The sequence below is a fragment of the Lissotriton vulgaris genome, chromosome 4_1, assembly GCF_964263255.1.
Source record: "Lissotriton vulgaris chromosome 4_1, aLisVul1.2, whole genome shotgun sequence".
In the NCBI taxonomy this organism is placed as follows: Eukaryota; Metazoa; Chordata; class Amphibia; order Caudata; family Salamandridae; genus Lissotriton; species Lissotriton vulgaris.
Genome location: NC_141691.1, coordinates 243,256,223 through 243,273,814, shown reverse-complemented (window position 1 = coordinate 243,273,814; position 17,592 = coordinate 243,256,223).

Here is a 17,592-nt window from a genome sequence, read left to right as displayed (position 1 = left end):
CCTGCTGACACGGACCTGTGGCATTAGCACACAACGCACCCGCACACTCTCCCTGGCATCCTCTGATTGTGTTGTGGTGTTGGTAACCACTGAGGCAGGGAGAGTGTTGCAGGCAGCAGTGGTGATGGTGGTGGTGGAGGCCGCACAGGTCATTGTAGCTGTGGTCAGCGCTGTTGTAGTTGCTGAGGTGGTGGTGTTAGTGGTGGTGGTCGGGACAATGAGGGCCTGAGATGTAGTGCATGCTGGCTGTCCTGAGGGGCCAGGTTGTTGCTCCTCATCTGAGAAACCTAGGGAATCTGCATCCGAGAGTTCACATTCTGGGGGTCGGGGGGCAGGGGGATGGGGTGGGGTTTTCTGCTGCAGTTGCTTGTGGATCTCCAGTTGAACAGAGATTAAATGGTCATTGAAGTGCACTCCACAAGCTTGGTGTTAGACTTTTGGATGTTAAATTGGATACACCCAACACTTTACATTGCAATCACTTGGTATGGCTGCAAGATACTGAGCATCATGACATGATGTTTAGGTACATACATTACTTGTCCATGGTGTGACATATAAACTGAAAACATGTGCCACGTTCATTGTATGATTACAAGGACATGTCATCATCTACCAACTTGCCTGTGCATGATTGGGCCATGATTTACTATCACATGTGACTTGGTGAGTCAAGTTTAATTTCTGTGACAGTTACATGCGCTTAGCTGTCTGCACACTGGATGTGGCTTTTGGATCTATGCCAAGTTGGCTGACATGTGAGTGCTGATGTGGTCATATGGCTCAATACATTTTGAGAAGGATGGCAGGGTGCATGCATTTGACTACCTACCTGTTCAGTGATGCAGTGGAGGGAAATGTCTGCCACATGGTTCTGGGTGGGGTGAGTTCTCCATCCTGCTCAGCTGTAGGACAAAGGGGCCTGGTGGGAGTTGTAGTGCTGGCTTCCTACCCACAAACAGCCCTTCCTGCTAAGATGGCTACCTATATGTTAGGTGAAGGTGAGCAATGGAATGGGTGCCACATGGTTCTGGGAGGGGGGAGTGCTCCATCCTGCTGAGCTGTGGGACAAGGGGGCCTGGTGGGAGTTGTAGTGCTGGCTGCCAGTACACATGCCCCCAAGGAAATATTGCTAGCTATCTTTGTGGTGAATCAGTGTAAGGGAATGTTAGATCTGTGAGACATGTGTTGGGAAGAGTGTGTTGTACGTAAGTGCATTTAGGTCTAGGAAGTGTAGCTTTGTAGTTATGCAAGACAGTACATAGCAGTGCAATAGGAGACATTTGTTGGCACTTACCAGCCTCCACTCCCCAGATATTCCTGTGCGACTCGCTGGATGCAGTATGGCAAGCACCTTCTCCTTCCATTCGGTGAATGTTAGTGGTGGAATGGGAGGGTCACCGCCGGTCCTCTAAGCCAGCTCTTGGTTCTTGTTGGCACGATCTTTCACCCTGCTCTTGAGGTCATGCCACCTCTTCTTGATGTCACGCAGGGTGCACGGGGTGGTCTTACTGCATTGACTTTGTTGACTATCCTTTCCCACATTTGATTTTATCTGTTGGACCATGCTTCCAAACAAATGTGGTTCTACTCAGATTATCTCATCTTCCATGACTGACAACTCATTGCCAGTGAATTTGGGCAGATGTGAAGGTGGTGGTGGTGGTAATGTGTGTGGTGTGTGTGTGGTTGTGATGGTGTGATGTGTGCTGATTTGCCTTTCCTTTGTGCTGTGGGGTTGGGCCCTTCAGTTCTGGTGTTGTGCAAAGGATTCTGGGCAGGGAGGGGTTGGTTTTATACTCAGCTATGTGGGTGGATCAAAATGGAGGAATCATTTCAGGTGTGTTATGTGGTTTGACCTGGGATTTGTATATTTTTATTGCCATGGGAATGTGTCATTGGAGTGTGTCAGATGTTTTTGGAACCTGCACCAGGAAATCAGATACACTTGGTAGCCTTGTTGTGTGGTTGCTTTCCACCGCCATTCCTCTTTCCTCGACCAAAGCTGTCTGGATGCAATTATTATTCTGCTGTCCCGCCCATTCCTTATTTAGCACAATCGGGCCGGTCGGGAACAACTGATCATTCCGCTTGGAACTCCATCGTATCATAATTTAACTCATGGTCATTCTGCTGCTCGAATTGCGGTTTTGGGTCTTTCAGCAGCAATTCTGACCGCCGTGGATGGATTTTCAGCTTTTTTGGACATTCACAGCGGATTTTCGTGGAATTAATCAGCCATGGTCAGATTTTTCAAGCAGTGCATCCTAATCTGACAGCCGGTTTTGCTGCGGTACATGCGGACGGTTATTTACCGCTACCACGGTAGTCGGGATGCATTTCTGACCGCCATCCTAATCGACCCCTAAGTTTTAAATATGCAACACTTTGCTTCTTTGCATATCAAATACAAAAACTTATAGCACTGGCCTACGTCCCAGTTACTGACGTGGCCGAACACTACAACTTATTGACAGAAAGCCCATTCTATCAACAAAATGAACAAAAGCTAAGTCCCCTCCTGGACTATTTTGAGTATATCTCTGTGCGAAGACTCCACATATCTGGACACAGAAGGCAACCTAAATACCACATTCCATGGTGGAATGTATATCAAAGCACACTAAATAAAGAAGCTAAAACAAACAATGCTGTTGAAGGATGGCATAATGCCTTCCAAGCAGCAACAGGCGGAACTCCACCTACTCTACATAAACTACCACTATCTATTCAAAACGAACAGAGATACCAACAACTAAGAATGGAGCAATCAGTAACATAGATAGGCCCAAAACTTACCAAATGAACTAGACAAATGTTTGAATATTTGCAATATAAAGTAAGACTATATCCAACAACAAACGGCCTAGAATACCTAGAAGCAATAGCCAAAAGTCTACTGTAATGGCACCACACTACAAAAAATCTGGGGTGGCACAAGAAATTGACACTCCTCACTCCCCTGTGGGAATCTGAGCAACTCGGTACACTGAGTAGATGCCCGGGCTTTGATAAATGGGACATAATTGGTATTTCCGCAGTGGAAGCAAAACAAGATGATTTCATTCAAAGATCTGCAAACAGAGTACCAATTGGCGGGGCCCGAGGCATTCCGCTACCTAAAAATCTGCCATGGACTCACCACTGTTGTTGCAAGCTGTGAGACTTTACCCGAGGCCTCCCCACTGGAAGATCGGCTTTTGACAGACCCCCTGACACCAAAGCGATTTCACTCACCTACTATAAATTGATAAACAACCTACTAGACCCTAAAATACGTCTTCAACAGCTATGGGAATCAGACTGGGAATACTTGGAGGACGCTGACTGGCAGCAGGCCCACTCCTCCCCCAAGGAAGTGGCTATCCCAATGAGGCTACGACTCATTCAGCTTAAAATTCTGCATAGATCCTACCTGTCCTCACACACACTGGTCAAAATGGGTCGTCGATTGGATCCTGGGTGTCTTAGAGGGTGCACAGCAGAGGGTACATGTTTTCACATGATCTGGGAGTGCCCAAATATAAAGCCATACTGGGTGAAAATTAATTCTCAATTAGCGAGGGTAAGCGGGAAATCCATTACTGACTCCCTGTGACTGTGCTTGCTAAATATGTGGGAGGCCACAGATCTGACTCAAACTGAGCCCACATGGGCTTCCCTGGGCTTTGCCCTTGCCAAGAGGAATATAGCATGTTAGAAGTGGGGTAGCGTGCTGCAGAGCGGGCGGGCTAAACTGCAGAGGACATGTGCAAAGCATACACGCAGTACACACAGGCGACACACAAGGCACACTCCAAAAAGAGACATGACAAAAGGTGGTGTAAGTATAACATTTGTATTGGGTCAAACATGCAATCGTAATCACAGTAGTCTCTATACTGCGCCAACTGGCACCAAGGGAATATTTACAAGGGGATTATTTACATGGCAGGGCCAGTCGGGCCGCTGCCAGAACCATCGCAAAAGGACAAAGGATAAAGATAAGGGTGACGGATAAAGGTGAACTCTATCACTACATATATAACCACCAGGACATTCTGGCTAGATCCCGACCTGGGCGACCCTGTCAAAAGTATCAGGCCTAAACATAAGGCATCCTTATTAGCATGAAGCAAAAACAATGGGCCCAGAATACACATCAGGTTAGCATATAAACACATTGGGCGCAAGCCTGGAAGGAAGAACACATTAGTCATCTAACAGTAGGCATGAAAACTCTAGTACATTGTGCATAACGGTATTGGCATAATTCACGTGGACATAGGCATGAAGCACCATAACATCCGTGTTCAGCATCAATCCCCTTTGCCGTAGACCTGTAAGGAAAACCAGCATGGCATAACATTCGGCCTGAACTGCATGAGGCATAGAAACAACCAGTACCGACAGGAACATAGGCGTTCGGCCTGAACATCAAGGATCCTCATAGTATCCACCTGTGGCCTTAAGAGCATTAGGCACAGACTCACCAACGCGCACACTAATGGAAGCAACAACACATTTGCCGTAAATACATTACCGTAAAACCTGCATAATCTCATGCAGTAGGCATCAGGAGCATGAATGCATTAGGCATCAAATCATGAGCAGGGGACTAAGTCCTAACATAAGTACCAGCCTGCATTGGGCAAAATCCTGGGAGCTCAGGGGCATCAACCTTAGGAAAAAACATTAGGCACATTAGTATAGATGCCTCACTATGGGGGCATGACGGCATGATACATCACCAGTGGTGCGCAAACATTAGGCAGAGTCCGCCTGCATAATCACGTTAGACTGAGGCAGTAAACATCTGCACATGAAGTGTCAACCATATTCATTTGGGGCGCTAACCCCTAGTCTTAATCGCCATGGGGCTACCCACATTAACATAGGGCATATTCGCCTGTGACGTAAGCAGTAGGGACAAACAGCCTATCCTGTATTAGGCATGGATCCGAGGCCGAAAATCCCTTTACGCCCAAAACCAGCACTTAACTACCTTGAGCTGCAAGTCATAGGAGGCCCTGCAGGCATAAACTTTATGGGCCCCAACCGTACTGCACACTGTCCAGCGGGGCAGTGGTGTAAAGTCAGTTCGGTACTGTTGGTGCGTGGGAGTCCCTCTTCTGGGGCTCTCTAATTACACAATTGCCCTCATTGTTGGAGCTCCCCTTGCTCTAACAGGCAGCGGGGAAATCCCTGGCATGGGGGGGCACCGGCAATGTGCCCCGACTCACCCCCAGCTCCACACATGCAGCCCCACTCACAGGCAGTCCGGGGCCTCTGGCCGCTACCGTCTCTCTTCTTCCACTGCTCCTCTTCATGTGGGCGGGGCTCTCCTGAGGTCTTCGCGGGCAGGGAAGGCACCGACAGTGTGCCTCGGCAGTCCCTGACCGCCTCTCTCCCACTCACTCTGCACGCGCAGGGCTCTGCCGGTCTTCACCCAGCCAGCTTTCCGGCAGGCGGGACTTCCTGGCAGTGCCGCAACCTGTTAATCACGGCGTGGCTCCCCAGATCCGGCCAGACCTCTGCGAAACTCCGCCTCTGTCCCAGCCGGGCTGCCTGACTTCCGCATCGCGTCTGTGGCGCGGACTCTTCCTGGGCCACAGAGGTGATTCCAGGTGGTAATGAGGGGTAGGCTCCCTCTTACTCTGAAGTGGACAGCAGGGTAGGCACCCGTTAGCTTTAATTAGGCAAAAGCGTGGCAACACACGGGTGGGCTCCCGCTGTGTTGTTGAACATGCATAGACAGCACACATGCAGAGCTTTAAAATGAACAGTTCTCCCGGAATGCGGCAGTGATTTTTATCGGCAATCTGCTGGGTGGCTACCCGCTCATTAACTATGGATGAAGCGGGGTAGGCACCCGCTTTTCTCCTGAGCACGGGGGGTCCCACACACTGGAATTCCATCCCAGGACAGCACTGCCCACACCAGCTCCTCTCTTTCCCTGGGCAGTACCCCCAAAGCACTCTCCCTGTGCAGGGGTGCAGGCTGGAAACAGTTACTTAGGGTATAGCGCCCACCAGATATAGCGCTCACTCTCCTCACCTCCTTCTTCTTCTTGGGGGAGTAAGTTACAGCGCTCACCATGCGCTGGAAGGCACAGTCCATGGGAATATAGCGAGGTCAGCAGTCAGGTGGCACTTATCAGGACAGGGCGGTAGGTCCTAGAAACCATCCTCCTCTTTCGCTCGGCACTCCCCCTGATACAGCAGCCTTGACTCCGGCAGTGGGGCTCTCACTAGCCCTGTGGACAGCAGAGGGGTTACAGTTGGGCACAGGGTCCAGCACACAGGCCCAAGTGGCTGTACCTCCTGGTAGCATGTCCCCTCACGTTCATGTCCAGGCTCTGATTGATCACATGATTGCACAGCCCCCCTACTTATATGCTCCTTGCCCCACCTACCAGACAGTGCCAGAAGCTTCTAGAAGCGTTTGGGGAAACTGGTTCTAACTGGCTCAAGGGGAGGAAGAGAGCACCCTGGGTGCCAGGCTTTCCTTCCAAAAGCTGGGATGGCTGGGAACCAAACATCTAGACTGCAAACCCACCAGAGTCAGGTGGCACCACACACAGCCATGGCATCCATTTTAAAAGCGACATTTCACCAGGGTGCATTCTTGCAATGGGGAATTACAGGTGCGCACACCATTGCATTACATTTAACATGGCATCTCACACCACACATGGCCCATACATTTCTCTACCATGGGGGAGACATCCTAAAATAGGGGGATGAAAAGTGAAAAATTTCAGGAAAAGGGCAAAGTCCAACATAGCGTAAGTATGGGGGACCAGAGACTCACCTAAATTCCCACAATGGGCCAATGACATGAGAAGTGTGGCTCAATGGTTAGAGCGGCAGAGGAGAAGTGTGGCTCAATGGTTAGAGCGGCAGACCCTGATGCAGAGGTCTAGCCCGGGACCAGGGTTCAATTCCCCGCCTCGGCGGGTCTTTGTTTTAAAAATTCCACGGACCTGATAATTCTCGCCTCGGTGCCTATTCCAATCATGGAGTCCCACTCTGCAACACTGGGCAATAGCTTGCTTAATCACCACAACGGCCCCCACAACGCTAAGGATGCCTGGCCTCCACCTTGGGGGTGCCCAGGAGTGGACGCCTCACAGGGAAAGCCAGGATGGGTTCCACAGCGGTATTCGTACAAGCGCCTTGAGACCCTTGCGGGTGAGTAGTGCGCTATACAAGTATCAATTTTACATTTAAAACGCGATGATTGCTGAAAAAGATGCATTTGAAAATTGGGGTTGCCCCACGAAATGGGAACACAAATGGGCTAAATGGAATACATCATGAGGTGAACTGCAGAGGGCTGAATTGGATATTGACCTGTTTACTGTTTAATGCTGTATTGAGATGTGGCTTATTTTGGGATCATGCTTATGAACCTCTACCACTGTTTGTTCTTGCTTTGTGGCCGTGTAGCCTACCACTGCACCATCACCACTGTTTAATAATAGAGAATAAAAAAAAGCCTACTTTAATTTATAAATCCTCAAAATATCCAAACACTGATCAGAAAAATCAAACCAAACAAATAAATATAAATCTTCTATTTTCAGAAATATAATTATTTTGTCAAATATATATATTTTTAGAAACCAAAAATATATATTGACATATTATTTATATTTACCTCCATTCAAGTCAGAGGCCACAGAAGTCATCTGCGGCGTACCACAAGGATCTTCACTCAGCCCCACCCTCTTCAACATTTACATGAGCCCCCTCGCGACCATCGCTCGCCAACACAACCTCAACATCATCTCCTACGCCGATGACACTCAACTGATCCTCTCACTCACCAAAGACCCAAACATCGCCAAAAACAACCTACATGAAGGAATAAAAAAGGTAGCCGAATGGATGAAGAATAGCCGTCTGAAACTGAATTCAGACAAAACAGAAGTCCTTATCTTAGGTACCACCCCCTCCGCCTGGGACGACTCTTGGTGGCCAGAGGCCCTTGGAAAAGCACCCATCCCGAAGGATCACGCACGGAACCTAGGCGTCATCCTGGATTCCTCACTCTCGATGACCAGACAAGTCAACGCCGTCTCTTCATCTTGCTTCAACATTCTCCGCATGCTCAAAAAAACATTTCGCTGGATCCCCACCGAAACTAGAAAAACGGTCACCCACGCACTGGTCACAAGCCGCCTGGACTACGGAAACACCCTTTACGCCGGCACCACCGCAAAACTTCAGAAAAAACTCCAACGCATCCAGAACGCATCAGCCAGACTCATATTAGACATCCCGCGTAAAGAACACATTTCTGGTCACCTGAAAAACCTTCACTGGCTCCCCGTCAATAAGAGGATAACTTTCCGCCTCCTCACCCACGCACACAAAGCTCTTTACGAACTTGGACCCGATTGCCTCAATACACGTCTTTCCTTCTACACCCCCCCCCGCCAGCTGCGCTCTTCCAACCAAGCCCTCGCTGCTGTTCCCCGCGTCAACAAAACCACCATGTGAGGTAGATCATTCTCCTACCTAGCGGCCAAAACCTGGAACTCACTTCCCATGCACCTTCGACTCACTCAAAACCACCTAGCATTCAGAAAGCAACTTAAAACCTGGATATTCGAGAAGTAATTCCCCACCCCTCTTCAAGCGCCTTGAGACCCTCTGGGTATGTAGCACGCTATATAAATTTACTGACTTGACTTGACTTGACAATAAATAATTCAAATAACACACTGTTTCCGTAGCTGAAAAAAGGACATCCCAACTCTTGCAAGTAAATCCAGGTATATCATACCAATAGATCCAAGAAATGTTCAAAATCCAAATGTTCCAAATTAATTCACCGTCCGTAACTCTACAAACAATAAACCATAAAAATCCTGAAAAAGAAACGCTCCATGAAAACTCAAAAAATTAAGGAAGTGTATTATAATTATTAGTTAACTAAAACGAATACATACTTCCTTAACAAAAAGAAACACAATCTTCTCGGAACCGCCAATTCAAACAACCAAAACCTGTTAAAAGAACAAACAATCCCACCCACAAAAACATACACATAAACTATAACATAATAGTATTACAAACATTATTTACACCATTTTTAAACATATTTTCACATATTTACACATTTCTAACATAGGCCTCTAAACTAACAAACAACATATCGCTAAAACCACCAAAACATCAAAAACCTAACACTACACACACTACCTACCACCTAACAACCTTCAAATTAACCTAAAAGTATAGTTTAAATACAGAAAATTAAACTTACCTTTCCCAATGTGACGCAGCTTCCAACCGTGAGCTTCTCCCCTCTGAAATGACCCAAACAAAACGCGAGCGGTTACAAAATACAAGTTATAAACAAATATGGCTGCTTTAAACATTAAAAAAAATGTATTTTTTATATGCTGTTGTAACATGATAAATACATTGCTAAAAGGTTTTGTAAAACTATAACTTATGTTAAAAAAATGATGTAATATTTTTTATTCAATGTAAAATTATACTAATAAATATTATATAACATATAATTATTATTTTAATTCCATAATTATACATGTTATGTACAATGTGAAATAAAAATATGTATCACATGAAATAAATGTTTAAAAATATATACACATTATAAATGTTTCTATTAAACAAATCCATGTAATAATTAATATTATTTATATTTTGTATATAAATATTTTTAATTAAAAAGTACTATTATATGGTAAAAAAACTAATTCAATATTAAAAACTTTGGGCCATATGTAGGTGACAAAATACCGGTCGGTAACGGTCGATTTCGGCCGTTACCGACCGGTATTTGTACTTCCAGATGTAGGGGGCCTGAAAATTACTGGTTCTGTATATTTACCGAATCGGTAATTTTACCGAATCGGTCAATTACCGAATCGGTAAATGTACAGAATCGGAAATTTGGGATGTAGGTGGCACTGGAAACAGTGCCACAGGCCCTTATAAATTCGTTATTTACCATGAAATACAATGGCATGGTAAATAACGAATTTCTGTGTACATGCACATCTGTGCATGTACACCTGTGCCATGTGGCACACATACATGCCCTTAGGGCATGTATGTTTGTCACATTGCACACAAGCCAGAATCAGGGGTGCAACAGGGTGTCAAAGTGACACCCTGTCCCCCTTGACAAATCAGTAAAATTACCGAATCGGTATTTACCGATTCGGTAATTGCCATTGATTCCTATGGGCCTCAAGGCCCATAGGAAACAATGGCAATTACCGAATCGGTAAATACCGATTCGGTAATTACCGAATATTACCAATTCGCTAATATTTAAAGAATTATTACCTACATGGCATTTACCGAATTGTAAATACCGAATCGGTAAAATTCTGTATTTACGATTCGGTAAATGCCATTTACCTACATATGGCCCTTTGTATTTAAAACATGTAAAAACAGATATATTAATAAACATTTACAGTATATGTAACATTATAATAAGTGTTCACAATGCAAAATAAAAATGTACAATTATTATTAAAAATAATATTTGCTTAAGAATGTTTATAAAGCAATGTAAAACTAAATGTTTGCATATCACAAAATGTACATAACTTTATTAAAAACTTTAACAATGTTTCAAATATTTGTTTGCAAAATTATAATATAACATGATACATATGTACCAAATATATATTGTCTGAAAAATAAAGGAGCTCATTAGGATGGCGGTCATAGGCACATCCGCGTTGCTGGCGGTGGTGTAAATTGTCCTTTTCGGCACTCCATCGACTGTCCTCGTGTCCACCAAATTACAATGGGCAAACATGGCCCATTTACCGTCTGCTGCAGAGTTACGTGATCCACCAGAAATTTCCGTCTGCAATGGTGGCGGAGTGAGCCAATAGAGAAACACCGCTGTGTGGAATGACGTCCCGACCGCCGGACAAACCACAATGCCGCAAACAGCCCATCAAACCGCAGCGGAGAATCCAGCCACCCGGAGATGGCAGAAGCACCACAGCGGAGAGCAAAACTAGAATCCCGGTCACCTCCACGTTGCCCTGACCACTAAGGATCCAGCTCTTCAAACCCTTCCTCTGCTGTACCTCATCCACTACCAGCAAATAAGACGTTGCTGCGGTCAACACTGCAGATACGTAAAAACACAACTACGCATACAACCACAACACACAACTCCTGTGTATAAATACGGTCCACATCAGACACTCTGGTGGGGACAGGAACATATCTCCCTGTGTACTCACACATGTCCTGCCTGATAGAAAGCCACACCTTTGGATCCGGGTCACCCATCAACTGCAAAATCTCTGCAATGTTCAGGGAAAGTCACTGCAACGTTGAAGACGCGGCAAAACCTGCACACAATGTAGTAGGCAGGGCCAGCGCCTTGCATGGGAATTCCGGCCAGATTCACAAGGCTCCACCTTCACCGTACCCACAGTACGCTTCCCACAACCATTTAGGCACATGCTGTGTGACCCTCCTGTGCCCCCCCCTGCAAATTTATCAGCCAGGTATGACTAGATCTCGCACCTCGCAAATCAAAGGGCAAGGTAGATTGACTGGAAAGGTGGGGGCGAAGATGAACTCCCTGCACAGAAGGTCAAGGGCTGCACAACCCTCTTCCTCACACCTACCTTCCACTCATGTGAATCAAACAGAGTATAATTAAGAAAAGAAGACTCACACTGCACATCAACAACTATTGAACTGTTCACACTGCTTGTCAGGTCCCTCAGAAAGATCCCACACTGACACTCTGCAACATACAGATACCATAGGTCAGCAGCAATGGAGGACAATAAGTGGGCTAGCCCAAAGTGAAGTGGACAGTGCTGGGGAGCCATGGAGCAAGCCACATAGCATGTGTACATTACATGCAAGAGGAGGAACATATCACACTACCCTTAGGCCCTCAAAACAGACATTATTATTATTGATGCTTTTAAAGCACAACTGTCACCCTGTGGGTAACCTGGCACTGGGATACAGGTGTCTAACTGAGTGTGCGAACTGTGTCCCCTGCCAGTGGAAAGTTTTAGAAGGAACATGCTCGAGTATAGAGCCAGTTTTTATCCTTTTTCTAAACTGCAGGATATTACCTATTTGTCTAATGTCAGATAGAAGTTTATTCCAGAGGCGAGAGGCTGCCGTACCAAAGGCCCTGCCTCCAGATTTAACTTTCATGATTTTAGTCACCTTCACCAAATTAGCCGAAGAGGAATACAGTTAAATATAAACAATTGTTCTGTCGGGTATGCGATCTGATTACTTCAAAGTATGCATTATTTCATCACAATTCAAAAGGATCACTGACATAATATAGAATGACAAAATATAGACTTACCAAAATATAGTCACCAAAATATAGAATGCCAAAATATCGAATTCCTATCTACAAACAGGTAAGTACAAAAATATCGAATCCAAAATATAGTCTGTAAAAAATATAGTCAGTCAAAATATCGAATTTTTTTAAATGTTTTAAAAGTAATTTAAAATTAATGAAATAATAAATATAATTAACTAAAACATACTTAAAAATACTCAAATAACCTTAAAATTAAGATATAATTAATTTAAGTTATTAATAAAAAATGTACAATATTTTACCGTAGGATAGCAGGAGGGTAACATTTAATATTACCACTCCAGTGAGTGCAACAGTAGGGAAAGCATTGGATAGCGTAGGGGTAAAAAATACTATTCACACTCCAGTGAGTGCAACAGTAGGGAAAGCGTTGGATAGCGTAAGGGTAAAAATTACTATTCCCACTCCAGAGAGTGCAACAGTAGGGAAAGCGTTGGATAGCGGGAGGGTAAAAAATACTATTCCCACTCCAGTGAGTTCAACAGTAGGGAAAGCGTTGGATAGCGTAGGGGTAAAAAATACTATTCCCACTCCAGAGAGTGCAACAGTAGGGAAAGCGTTGAATAGCGGGAGGGTAAAAATTACTATTCCAACTCCAGAGCGTGCAACAGTAGGGAAAGCGCTGGATAGCGTAAGGTTAAGAATTACTATTCCCACTCCAGAGAGTGTAACAGTAGGGAAAGCGTTGGATATTGGAAGGGTATAAATTACTATTTCCACTCCAGAGAGTACAACAGTAGGGAAAGCATTGGATAGCGTAGGGGTAAAAATTACTATTCCCACTCCAGAGAGTGCAACAGTAGGGAAAGCGTTGGATAGCGTAGGGGTAAAAAATACTATTCCCACTCCAGAGAGTGCAACAGTAGGGAAAGCGTTGGATAGCGGGAGTGTGAAAATTACTATTCCCACTCCAGATAGTGCAACAGTAGGGAAAGCTTTGGATAGCGTAGGGGTAAAAATTACTATTCCCACTCCAGAGAGTGCAACAGTAGGGAAAGCGTTGGATAGCGTAGGGGTAAAAAATACTATTCCCACTCCAGAGAGTGCAACAGTAGGGAAAGCGTTGGATAGCGGGAGGGTGAAAATTACTATTCCCACTCCAGTGAGTTTAACAGTAGGGAAAGTAATGATTTAATATATTATTAAAAATAAATTAAATATCAATACCAATAAAACATTAATTGAAATTAATAACCAATTTAATATTATGTAATAATTAATTAGAAATACAACTACATATTAGTTATTAAAAATTAATTAACCTATTCATAATTATTCAACAACGAATTAATTTTAAATAACAAAAACTAATTAATAATAAAAATTAATACCAATTAAAAATTAACAGTAAATTAATTATCAATACACAAAAAGTATTTTTAATATGTAATTAATTACAATTACATTACTTCCCACCCTATTCCCCTATAAACCCACATCCCACTACAGAAAATACATTAATACAATTATCATAATTATCAAATATTTAATTAATACAAAATAATTACCAATTAATAAAAATTAATTGCCAATTAATAGAAATTAATTACCAATTAAAAATTAATTAACAATAAATTTAAAATCAATACGAATAAATGAAAAAAAATATTTACTTTATTACAATTAAATTACTTCCCACCCTATTCCCCTATAAACCCACAACCCGCTACCGAAAAAAAATATAGGAAATTAACATAATTAACAATTAATCAATTAATACAAATTAATTGGCAATTAATAAAAATTAATTACCAATTACAAAATAACAATACATTTAAAATGAATACCAATAAATAAATAAAAATATTTAATTAATTACAATTAAATTACTTCCCACCCTATTCCCCTATAAACCCACAACCCGCTACAGAATTAAATTACGCAAAAATTAAATAACATAAAATTCATTACTTAAAATACATTAAACATACATTACAAACATTAATATACACTTTTCACACATATACTAACATACAAAACACTTTAAAAAAAATTGATATTATTAAAAAATCGATATATTTAATGCCTATATTGTATATTTCGATATTTTGACTTCTATATTTTGAAAATCGATATTACTTACCTTAAATTCGATATTTTTAACCACTATATTGTGTCCATTCGATATTTTGTCCATTCTATATTTTTACTTCGATATTATGTCCATTCTATATTTTGGAATAGATATTATGACTGTTTACCAATTCAAAATAGTCCTTTAATCACTTAAGACTGTGCTCCAAGCACAGAGCTCGATCTCAACGCAAATCCAATACCACACGAATTCAGTGTAACCAATTACTTTTAATCTCTGAATTTCATTCTTCATTCATAAATAACCCTGTAAATACATGATTTATTTACAATTCACAACAAACGGCGCAGATTAAAAGGTGAATATAATGTGACATTGTGTGAAATTGGTGACATTCAAACATGCTTATGTACAAGTGAGTGAAAGAGAAGGGAAAGGGGCAGAAACAACTTAATGGGCCAGTTAAAGTTGGTAACTGTAGTTAACCCAGTAATCCATTCAATTGGTTTATCATTATAACTGGGTATTCAACTGATCCACTGTTTTTGAATATCGTCGACGTTTCGACCCTGAGGAACGCCTTAGTTGAGGGTCTAGCGTGGGTCTTCTTCAGGACAAAGGGCAGTGGTAAAGCGCCTATGGGTCTCCATACGATAGACCCCAAATGGTTGTAGAAAATTATTTCAGGAGTAGGTTACTTGTATATCTACTCGCTGAATAAGGTGCTTCCCGCCATAGTCAATAATGGGGATATTCTTTGGGCTCTAAAAGGATCCCTTCTAGCCAGGGTCGTCTTATCAATTGGACGTCAAGGTCTCATTGAACTAAGTGCCGGCTCGTACCGGTTACTTGTTCTCGAGGACGTCGGCGGACGTGCACCGACGTCCTCGAGAACAAGTAACCGATACGAGCCGGCACTTAGTTCAATGAGACCTTGACGGAATACCGCAGGAGCGAGCGGATGATACGGATCTCGCCCCTAGATGACAATCTGAATTAAAAATAGATCGTCCAATTGATAAGACGACCCTGGCTACAATTACCAACTTTAACTGGCCCATTAAGTTGTTTCTGCCCCTTTCCCTTCTCTTTCACTCACTTGTACATAAGCACGTTTGAATGTCACCAATTTCACACGATGTCACACGATGTCACGTTATATTCACCTATTAATCTGCGCCGTTTGTTGTGAATTGTAAATAAATCATGTATTTACAGGGTTATTTATGAATGAAGAATGAAATTCATAGATTAAAAGTAATTGGTTACCCTGAATTCGTGTGGTATTGAATTTGCGTTGAGAGCTAGCTCTGTGCTTGGAGCACAGTCTTAAGTGATTAAAGGACTATTTTGAATTGTGATGAAATAATGCATACTTTGAAGTAATCAGATCGCATACCCGACAGAACCATTGTTTATATTTAATTGTACTGCCCAGGTTCTGAGGGATACTGGGTCACCCCATGGTGATTTATATTGAGGAGGAATACAGCACTTGGGGAGGAAAATACCATGTGAACTTCTCCTGAACGGCTTTGGGTCCTTGACCGTGCAAGGCCCTGAACACTATGCAGAGCGCTTTAAATTGTATCCTCTGCGAGACAGGAAGCCAGTGCAACTCAGAGAGTGCCTGGGAGGCAGAGAAACAGCGGGGTTTCCGTAATGCCAGTTTGGCCGCCATGGTCTGAATTCTCCGCAATCTCTCAATCAGATATTGTGGTGATTCCAGTAACAGAGCATTACAGTTATCCAGTCTGCTGAGAATGGTACTTCGAACTGTCAGTATTCTGGCCTGTTTAGACAACATCAGGACATTTTTTCGAAATACTCTAATCAAAGTAAAACAACTAGCAAAGGTTTTGTTGACATGTTTTTCTAGTGTCAATTTATTGTCAAACATGACTCCCAGATTACTATATTACTGGGAGCCATTGGGGTAGTAGTGGAAGTAGGCCAAAAAATCGGACGGAAGTGTAGGAGGGATTCTCCCTGCTGCACAGTGTAGAATCTCCGTCTTGTTGAAATTAAATTGAAGCGGGTTCTCCCTGAGCCAGGTTGCTGTGTCCTTTAAATAGGCATGGAAGGCTTCCAGGGATATTGATTGCCCACCCTCTAAAGACTGGATGAGCTCGATGCCATCTGCGTAATTTACTAAATTAACGTTATGAGAACTTATGATGGCAAGTAGGGGGCTCATATAGATGTTGAATAAAATGGGGCTAATCGCCGATCCTTGCGGGACACCATGCAGGATGTTTGAGAACTTAGACCAAAAGGAGGGGTGGGCTACTGCCTGTTGTCGATTGGCTAGATATGATTGAAACCATTTTAAAGCAGTGCCCATAACTCCCACCTCTTCATGCCTGGATAGGAGGGTCCCATGGTTTACCGTATCAAATGCAGGAAAGACAGGTTGAGAAGAACCAGTATGGCAGACTGTCCCATGTCTGCACGCATCCATAGGTCATCCATAACCGTCACCAAGGCAGTCTCTGTCCGAAGGCCGGGGCGAAAACCAAACTGTACCTTGTCCAGAATATTGTTTGTCTCTAGGAACTGAGATAGTGTTTTACTAAATACTCGTGCCGGTATTTTAACTGGATGTGGCAGAAGAGAAATGGGTCTGTAATTCTTTAGGCAGGCCGGATCGAGTGGTACTGAACCACTCCTAAAAGATTGATTACAGATTTGCCGTAGAGCTGGAAAGAGTTCAGGGGCCAGCTCCTTTCAGATTTTGTGTGGCAATGGATCCGAAGGTGACCCAGAGGACACTTCCATGGCCATAATACTGAATTCTTCCACAGAAAGCTAGTTGAAGTGGTCTAAAAAGAAGGATTTGTCCACCTCAGCCCGTCTCACAGATGGTAATTCTTGGGCGTTATACCCGAGTTCAGGCCATCAATAATATTGCTGATCTTATCCCCAAAGCAGTTTGCCAGTCTGTCACATAGTTTCTGACTGGGCACAATCTCATTCTTTGAGCAGCCTGGATTGATCATATTGTCTACTATCCTGAACACATTCTGAGTATTATTTTGTGCCTTTAGGATAGACTTTGCAAAGAACTCTGTCTTTGCCAACAACATTTATTTTTTGTACTCGGCTATGGCAATCCTCCGGGATATTTTTTTCCCATCTGTATAATCCCTACGTCATTTCCTTTCCACTTGCTTGCAGCCCAGCTTCAGATTTCTAAG